Source organism: Nipponia nippon, unplaced genomic scaffold (assembly GCF_047370975.1).
Source record: "Nipponia nippon isolate SJK-2023a ecotype South Korea unplaced genomic scaffold, ASM4737097v1 scaffold_1, whole genome shotgun sequence".
In the NCBI taxonomy this organism is placed as follows: Eukaryota; Metazoa; Chordata; class Aves; order Pelecaniformes; family Threskiornithidae; genus Nipponia; species Nipponia nippon.
This window is the reverse complement of record NW_028262290.1, coordinates 109,117,127-109,126,874: the sequence shown is the minus strand read 5'-3', so window position 1 is coordinate 109,126,874 and position 9,748 is coordinate 109,117,127. Positions and strand designations below refer to the sequence as shown.

Here is a 9,748-nt window from a genome sequence, read left to right as displayed (position 1 = left end):
AGCTAATCTCCCACTCCTCTGCTCTTCAGGAGATGTAGAGCAAAGACTAAGGACAGCCATTTCAAAGAGGTAACATTTTACAAAAACTCTCTCCTTTTCTAAGGCTCTGATTTTTGCACTCCAAAGGTGCAAATCATTGCCCTGCATTAAGATGACTCCAGCACTGCTTAGAACTAGTTACTTGGCTCTCATTTTTACACTCGATAAAATTGCTCTACTTTAGGATGTGCTTGCATTTATAACAGAAATGCTCCCAAGTATGATAACACAAACAAATACAAATCAGACAATTAAGGCCTATCCATTCTTTTTATTCATGCCTGCTCCTCTCAATGAGACATCACTGAACTCTTTCCCCACTGCAGGAATCGGAAGACCAAACATTAGACTACTTTTGCATCTGAAACATGCCTGTCACGAAAGTAAAGGCAGAAGATGGAAGTGCAAGATGTGAGCTACATATTCTCTTCCTCTGCAAGTGTAAACAGCTTGTTCTGCTGCTGGTAAGTCAGGTAGATCTTTTTTTCTGCTAAGCAAGATATTAATTATCTCTTTCATAATAAGATTTTTTTTAAATAGTCAAAAGCAAATACTTCCAGACATTTGATCATGAGTCTTATAGCAGGGTTTGCATGGAAAACAGGAATGATCTTGCAATCTTGAATTTCTCAGGCACCTTGAGGATTATGTTTTCCATTCTTGGTCTCTGCCCACAAGTACAAGAACAGCTCAATCAGTTGATAAACAGTGTAATAAGGATGAAAAAGAGACAATAGTCTTGCAAATTAATCCAACCACGCATTGTTAAAAAGAAACAACTGAGGTTTTAGCTTAACTTGGATTTAATCCTCATTACTATCTTTATTTGGTTTGGATGCAGTAAGAAGCAGGAGCATGGGAACAAAGAGAGTGCTGGGGCAATTCCGATCACTATTCGCAGCAGAGATGGAAAAGTTCACTTTTAAAGGTGGATGTTTTGGGCATCAGCAGACAACATGTAACAAAACATGCTTTATCAGAGTTGAGTGAAAGGTGTTAGCAGTAATTCCACTCTTTTGCATGGCATGCCAAAATCTTTGTATTTCTCTGAAATTTTAAATGCATTATGCTAATCCATTTTAAGGATGCTTATATTTCTCTGTTTAAAAGCTGTTGCAGGATACTTTTTCTACTTTTCTTTCATCCCTTTAAATGCCTTGAGAAACAGGAGGTAAACAGTGACAGTCAATAGCATCCATAAAAGCTCAAATGAGCAGGAAATGTAGGGGTTTTTCAATCGCATCTGGGCTTCTAGAAGTGAATGCAAATGTATAATTCAATACAATCACTGTCAAACATGCTGCACTGCTAAAATTCAGAGTCTTATTTTGGGATTCTTTAGGCCCAAGTCAATTTTAAAAGCCTAGTATCAGTTTGAGAAATCTTGGCCTGAAGTGGTATTAACTATTTAATCCTCCAAACATCTCTGAGAGATGGATGGTCACATGCAAGGTCTGGCTTTAGGAAGGGGGAAAGCAGGGACAGAACATAAACCAACATGCTCACTGGTAGGTGGTAGTTCAGAGCACTGGTCCACGGGCCTTGTCCTGTGGAGTTGGTGCCAGCTAAGAGAGTGCCCAGACTTGCTCCATACTGTCACTCTTCCCAAATCAGGCAGGCATAGGTTGGGATCAGGAACCACATCCATGAACCATACTGCAAAAGAATAAAAGGGATTTATTCTAGCCCCTCTCAGAGTTGCAGCTGGTTTACAACTGAGAAAACAAATGTGTGCACGTGAAAGGAGGAAGGACGATGTGGGAAGGAGCTGGGATCAATGACAACAGAAGGGAACAGTTTAGACCGACATTACTTCCAAACGAAGGGTCGGAGCTGGCAGAGCCAGGAGGGGAACATGTAACTTCCTGACACTTAATCCCAGAGGCCTGGGTGATACAGGTCACTTCTTGTTTCTCCCAGTTTACCACCCGAGCTTCCTACTCAGTTCTTAAGATCACCCTCAAACATTAAAATTTCTCTTCTAGTTTCCCTGTACACAATTCTCCTCATTTTCACCAATGACATCCAGAGGAAGTCCAAAAAAGGTGCCACAGAGCTCAAGAAAGAACAACTTCATGGAGGGAAGAGAAAAATTGCCCTTTCATGTGGCAATTTATACGTGAATAGTAGTACACAGTGTTCGTCAGCCACAATTTGAACCAGGTCTCTGGAGTTTGTGAACCAACCAAGTAAACCGGAGCCAAGTCCTGACCGAATCTGGGCTGAATTTCCAGTGATCTCACTCCCTTTCCACGGGCTCCACAACAAGGTTTACGCATTATTTCAGTATGTTCTGGCTAGGTACAGCAAAGTTAGAAGTAAGTGGTGTCAGCAGATGGATTTTATTTTGGTTTTAAGCTAGGAAATATCTTAGTGCATTGAAGTTATGAATGCTCCAAGGTGCATGTTGTTGCGTGAGCCTCAAACTCAGGTTTTTATGTAAGAAATCCTGCAACACTAATAACTACAATATTTGGATGGCCTGTTTTCTTATGCTATAAAACACAAAAGGCCCACCCAAAATTATCAAATAGGTGTGCAGTATTGCTTAGGGGGGAAAAAAGCTGTGTATGTATATATATTTCAGGTAAATGATGAATAAGAGAGTAATTGGTCTATAGTAGGAGTCAGTAAACATAAAAAAAATAGGATACAGCTAACAGCAGCAGATAAAGTTAAAATGTTGCCTAAAAGGAGGAAGGAACAACACATCTCAGATCATAAAAGTCTCTGGAAGATGACAGTGGATGGTCTTCCATACTAGTACAGTGGTAATCACTAAAAGGTCCATGTTTACTAGTAGTTATAAGGGTTACCATGAGTCTTTTGTACCTGAATAAATGCGAGAAGATAACACGTAAGATGCACACACCTAGTAACCGCCATAGGTAGACTGAACAGACTAGCACTGCCTGGGCAAGAACACAGCTAGAAGATAGAACAGGCAGAAAGGTATAATAATGTTTTTACTTTTCTAATAGTTTCAAAAGCAGAAACTGAACTAATCCATCAAATGCATTCCAAGGAGCGACACAGCACAGCTATCTTCAGCTGGCACGTCTGCTATAACCACAATTTAACACAGCCTAACTACTGATAATTAACACAGGGTTTGATCCTAGGACAGGGCCAACAATTGTTTGTCTGCTGGGTGTCAGTGTCTTCTCAACTAATCCTATGACGGAATGCAAAGAGAATGGTGACTATTTTCATATTGTTTTGAGTCCATCTATTTTTACCCTTTAGCTTAAAAAGCTCCCAAACCCTAACACACTGTAAGGCTGCCATCTGAAAGACGGCATGCCTATCCACTGAGGTTTTTGGATGTCTAACACATCAGAAGTCCTACTGCAGAACATCACTGCATTCTTCTTCCTGTTTTTCTCCATTTTCTTTGGTCCAATAAATGTTCAACCTTCTGGCAGGGACAGGAACAATCAGATAATCTGAGAGAAACAAGGGGAGGATTCAACAGTGAGTGTAATGCCGTGCCTAGGATTTTTCAGGGTGAGCGATTTGGACGCGGCAGAGATGGGCCACTGATACGAGTGAGACAAGCTGCAAGTCCTACCCATGCAAAAAAGATTCATGGTACTGCTCTTGATTCTCCAGAAAAACAAATGACTTTGCTTCCCAGGACTACCAGGTTGCAATTGCCAAACTTGCTGTTTCTGCAAGAGCAACCACGGTTTTGGGGACTCCCTCTGACCCTGTATGCTTTGGGAAGTCTCCTAGTTTTCTTGGAGGCCTTTGTGGGCTCAACAAGTGAGGCAGGGAAGGTACTCCAAACCTCAAAACGGCCTTCAAGTAACAGCTGGGAAATTGGAGCAGGAACCCAAATCAAACACATTCAGAGATCTGGGAACGAAAGCCATTCCTTCAACAGCTGACAAGGAGAAAGCAGAGGAGACCGCAGCACTGAGAGGAAGGCGACCTGCAAATTTCCCATTCAAAAAATCCTCCAGAATGCACTTAAGCCCTTCAGACTGCACTCCTTTGATGGTCACAAACACACTGCTGCACCTCAGTTTTCTATCACATTCCACAAGGTTTTAAAAAATTATTTCTATAGAAAGCTATTTGTTTAATCCTTTTAATCTCTTCAAGTATATTTTCTGTGTTCATTATTCAGTTCTGATCTTTAGATCTATGGGATTAAATTTGTATTGTAGAAGAGTCTGGAGTGTTGCTTTTCAGTTGTATTTTATGGGGGAAAAAAACCCCAAGTTTAAATTACTAAAATAAGTATCAAATGACCCAAGCAGCAGTTCATCAAGTTCACACCACTGCAAGTTAGAGCAAGCTATGGATTTACAAAGCATGAACCATGAGAACAATTGCAACATAGATCCAGCAAAAACTCCACTGAGTCCCTAAAGAATTGCACAGCTGTTTTAGGCGGTCTACATCTATCTTCCCTGGGTGCATGCTTTGATCATATTCCCGCAATGACATTTCATTTCAGATTTTGTAACCTCTTCCCTAATTCTTTGTTGTCTCTCTCCTTGAATGCCTGGTTTCTTCTTGTGCTCTATGCAAAGTGAGTCCGGGGTGGCTGTAAAAAGTCACTGAATTGAAACAACTCTACTGCCCGTGGGACATTCACTTTGTATAGGAGTACGCAATTCTCTCTGTAGTTCCAGGAGGCAAAAAAAATAGCGGGTCTTTCTGGGTGGTTTTCTGCTCTCCCCCACCCCACTCCCCTGCCTTTTTTAAAAAAAAAAAAAAAAAAAAAATCAATTTACAATATGGTTCATGGCCCAGCCTCACAAATATCTTTACTGCTGCGACTCAGGGAGCAGCATGGGGGAAGCTGTGGCCTTAGCAGTTAAAGTACAGAGCAGAGGAAGCTGGGATCTGCCGAGTTACACAAAATTTCTTTTTAAACTATGGAGAATAAAAAGATAACTGTCCTGACTTTAGCATGAGTATATTCTGTAGGTTCAGGTTCATAGACGGTATATATTACATTGGTAAGACTTTAAAAAAATCCCAAATCCAAAAAAGGAATTCCTTAACATGGGAGAAGAGCAATTTCTCTGTACAAAAGGTCAATTTTTATGAGGCTACATGCAAGTAAGACTCATTTCAGTATTTGTCTGTAAGTTTAGGATAACCCTTTGAAAGTGTGAGGGGAAAGATGCTCGGTGAAGTTTATTCTCAGTTGTTCTGTCTTGGCAGTGGGCACTTCCCCCTTGGCAAAACAAAGAGATACAAGGTCATGCATTTTACCCTGTATTTTGCAGGTAATCAGTTACCAGCCCAGGTGACACAAGGTAACTCATTTAGCCATGAAAAACACCTCAGCTGCCTCACCCCAGTGCCTGATGCCACCAACCAACAGCTTGCTCACACTCACGTCCCACCAAGACCTCATACCTACCACCCTCGCATCCCTCCCTCTCGTGGTTCACTCTAAGCACATCTAGAGGCGAAAAAGGACATGGTGGGAGTGGTGGTGATCTTCCCAGTCCCTTTTTAAGCAGTAATTCCACATTCTGAAAATGTGTCCGTCGTATGAGAGAACGCGGTTCTGTTCCTTCTCCATCAGAAAAGTTGTGAGGCTGCACCTCCCTTGGTGATGCAGGGAAATGTTTTAACCCAGACCAGAAGGTTACGGGGGATTCTCCCTCTCTCCTCTTTGCTGGAGAGGGCTAGAGAAGAATTAGGCAGATGAAATAATTTTTGCAATTATTAATAAAAATGACCAAATATTTCTGAAACTGCAATTACTGCAGTTCTTAGAAACAAACATGCAACTGCAAGCCTCACAATGAAATAATACAACATAAGGATACCTGCTGTAACTGGAACAGCGGGCTCTAAGGCATGCACTTGTTCAGCAATCATGCTCCTTTTTGCTGGAAGGGCATAGCTATTTGCTTTGAAGCTCAGCATGGAGCTGAGGGGAGCAGTTATCACTAACCACTGCATGGTCATGTACTGTTTTCTCATTTTCTCTAAGTCCCTCTTATAAAATATTCTATCCTCTTGTAAGCTGCTGCTCCAGTAAGCTGCAGCAAGGTTTTGTGTGAATGCGTGCTGTGCTTTGAATACAGAGTAAGCAGTTAGGTTACTGTATCAGCGTTTGCCTCACATGAAACAGCTCTTACTACCTTTGCAGAGTTTGCTTCATTTATTTTCAAAGCCTAATAACTATGCTAACAAGTTGGTTTGGGTTTTTTTTTTGGTTTTTTTTTTTTTGTTTTTTTAAAAAAGATGCCACAAGTAAGCAACAAAGCAGTAAGTAGCACCATGAATAGGAACCTCTGAACTATACAAAGTTTAGTCTAACTACTCAGTTTAACTTGCTATCCATCGTAGGCTCTGTGAGGGGCATTATTCATCAGCAGTATTTTCATCTAGGACTCTGAATGTGTGTGGAAATTATTCCTGGCAGCTTGACTGGAAGAAGAGGCCTTTTAAAAACTGCACTAAAGACGTAAGATACTCAGTAAACACAGATGTGTGTTTTGACAATTGTAGAGTTGCATGACTTAACTTCAAACACTAACAGTACTTCAAGCAGCCTCCCCCCACCTTTTTTTTTTTTCTTCCTCCTCAAAAGTACAAGGATGTTGGGCAGCAATTATTAAAATCACAGAGCCCGAAGACATGGTAAAACAGCCCCATTCTTCCTAAAATCCAGCCATTCCAGACAATGCAGAACAAAACTCATCCTCATTGACAGTAAGGATAGGTGAAGAACAGGTCAGAAGCAGGGGAGGACAAGAATACCTTTCAGCTGGATTTAAACCTTGCATTCAAAGTCTGAAAGCCCCACCAGTGCTAACAGCCTCTCTGAGAATAAAGAGAGGCTGGCAGCAGAGCAGAGGACACCTTACAAATGTCCAAAATGGGCAGCTCCCCTGCAGCGGCAGGCTGAGTACAGACAGTCTCTCAGATGGATCCCAGCTCACAGGCAGCCTGAAAGTCCTGAAATGATGCCTGCAAAGATGGGCAGTGTGAGAAGAACAAGTATATTTGCCTCCGTGAAAGATAAAGCCTGTTTCTTGGCCAAGCTGCCATTTACAAAGAGATACAGGGAGCTGCTACTGCTGTCTTGGCTGCCCAGCAGGGAGGGAGAGAAAGAGCAGGACATAGAGATTAGGAACCATCCTGGAAAGTGGTAAAGAGCATATTTGACATCACAATAGCACGTCCCCATCACGTGCAGAAGTGTAAGCTAATTTGGGTGACAACCCCTCTGCTGCACTCCCCGCCTCCCCAGACATCTCCCAGCCTCGCAATACCATACCTTTTGGAGTGGGATCTGCACTGTCTTCTGCCTCCTGTGTCCTTGACAGCACAATTTGCCCAGCTGGTGGTGACTACACCTGGGCACATGCATGATCACTCCAGCTGGAAGCTTGTCTGCTGCCCTCTCTTAGTGCTGCACCAGCCCCTGAAGGACAATGAAGCCAGTCGTCATATTGACAGCAGTTCAAAAGAGGTTGGGGAGAGGATGGGAAACCACTGCCTCCAACACTGCCACTGCAAGCACGTAGGAGGCCATCAGAGAACCTGTCCTTTTATGAAATGCACACAGCTCCACAAGGAGGACAACGAGCCAAGACTTCTTGACGCATCCATCCTAACAATCTCCTAAACAGACTTAAGTGGATGTTCTTGGTCTTTGCACGCAGGGGAGGGAGCTGGAGCAGGAATGGTGGAAGAGATGCAAAACTCGCAAACCTGGAAGAATGTGCAAGTGCAGTAAGAAACACGGGTGTGTGCAGGGTATTGCTTGATCCTTAGACACCACTGACCTGCTATGTACTATTTATCCTCAGTGAAGCCCTCTCTGGCAACCAGTAATGCTATAGCAAAATGAGATGCAGTAGAAAATGCTATGTTTTAGAGAATTTTTTTGAAAAAGGATTGAAGAAGCAACTGTAGTTCCCAGACAAATTGTTCAGTCTTTTTTTGGTCAGAATGTGACATGGAAATGTTCAGCTGAATTAGGGCTGTGGATTTTGCCCTTCAGTGCTGCTCTGAAGAAATCTTATTGAGAATTGAACCTTACCATTTGTACTGGCCCAGCTCCTCCTGCTTTTCAGAAAGCAGTAATTGCACACAGCTTGTTTTACTTAGCTTCAGATCTCCCCCCTGGGAACCAATACTTCTCATTACAGTGAACTGAGCAGAAGCTGAGAAAACGAAGCCTATTGTTACTTGAGCTCAAGAGGCAAAAGATGTTTGGAAGTTTTATAAGTTTGGCTTAGAAAACGAGAATCTTTCCTACCCTCACCATCCACTGGGACCAGCTGAGCTACAGGCTTGTGCTTTGATAATATGGAGAAATATTTATTTCACAACTGTAAGGGCACCACCCTTCTCCACACGCCTCCGTCCATTGAGCAGAGCTCCTTGGCAGCTTCATCAGTACAATTACAGTCCATCTCAGGCACTGAATATACCATGTGTCCTAGATTTCCCCTAGATGTTCAATTCAGACTGCATGTAAATGAGCCATAACTACATCTCAGCTGGGAAACAGTGTTTCTAACCAGCTGAGCAGAGAGGATCTGAAACAGTCATGCCACTGGGAGGAGTGAATGCAAAAGATTTAATTATTTTTGAGATAGAGCTTGATCTAGCATTCCCCAGGATTAGGGGGAAATAGCTGCCCACGCAACCAAGAGGTTGCTGCTCATTCCGTCATAGCCCCATGGTATACTAAAGGATTTGCACAAAGCTAGGGACAGAAGTAAGCCACTAGGCTTATGCACTGTGCACGAAGCTAGCTTGCAGTCACTGCAGCTGTATCCCCATTTCTTAACCAGTTTTGTACTTACCGGAGAGCTGGAATACATAAATCTTCTTAATCCAGTGGAAAGATGGGGTGTATCTCAGAGAGTGCAGGGTTCCACAAGACAGGTTGCTCAAGTCCACCTTCTGTTTGCCAGAGAGTCATCAGATAGCTTTTGCTGCAGACCTTTATCTTTGCACAAGCTAAGCTACCATGAAACTGCAGGACACCCTTGGTAGCTCACAGAACATACTTGGAGGAACTAGTGGTGGAGGAGCAACGGGTGGACAGTACTTCTTCATCACCAGGTCTTCTTCCTGACTGTTCCTGAGTTATCACTCCTCTTCCCTTCCTCTTAAAAGGCATCACCTGAGCCTTTTCTCTTTGTAGTGCCTGCTCCCCACATTTCTCATTTGCATACAGCTGGTTGTGATCCTGTGAGACTTATGGCAGGTGAAGGAAAGTGTGGGTTAACCATCTTCAGTGACCAGGTCTGGCCACACTGCATCTAAGTGCAGGTTTGGGGTGGGCTGGAACCTCTTAAGTCCAGTCCCTCTCTTCCACAACCCTTCCCTACTTGGGAAATTGCCATAAAGAGTTCAGAAAAAGCACGATCAGACCAAAGGTGTTTGTCATTAATGTTCTGGATCCTGTTAAAGCAATTCTCTCATCAGAAGTTGATTTAAGGATTTGGTTTAAAATATTCTTAGTACTTGATACTTCTCTTCCTGGCTTGGTCTGAACCTGCCACACAAATCAATGGTATTAGCAAAACCTGAAGGTGTCTTCAGTGCATTTGGACATAGAGCCTTGAAACCTATAACTTTTTCTCACATTGCTGTAAGTCAGTCACCACTCACGTTAGCCTACTATACTGAATAACTAGCACTGGTGATCCACCTCTCTAGCGATGGATCTAGCATGGCCTTCCACCAAAGGTTACAGATGCTGTATTCT

At 42.7% G+C, this 9,748-nt stretch overlaps 1 long non-coding RNA gene across 1 annotated transcript; it reads right to left on the bottom strand.

Annotated features, from left to right (window-relative positions):
- Positions 1-412: 412 nt before the first annotated feature.
- On the bottom strand, positions 413-9,099 carry LOC148057549 (uncharacterized). Its single transcript, XR_015700074.1, has 3 exons — positions 8,838-9,099; positions 7,298-7,444; positions 413-1,695 (listed from the first exon to the last, which is right to left on the bottom strand). It is a non-coding gene; the product is annotated as an uncharacterized LOC148057549 (long non-coding RNA).
- Positions 9,100-9,748: the final 649 nt, after the last annotated feature.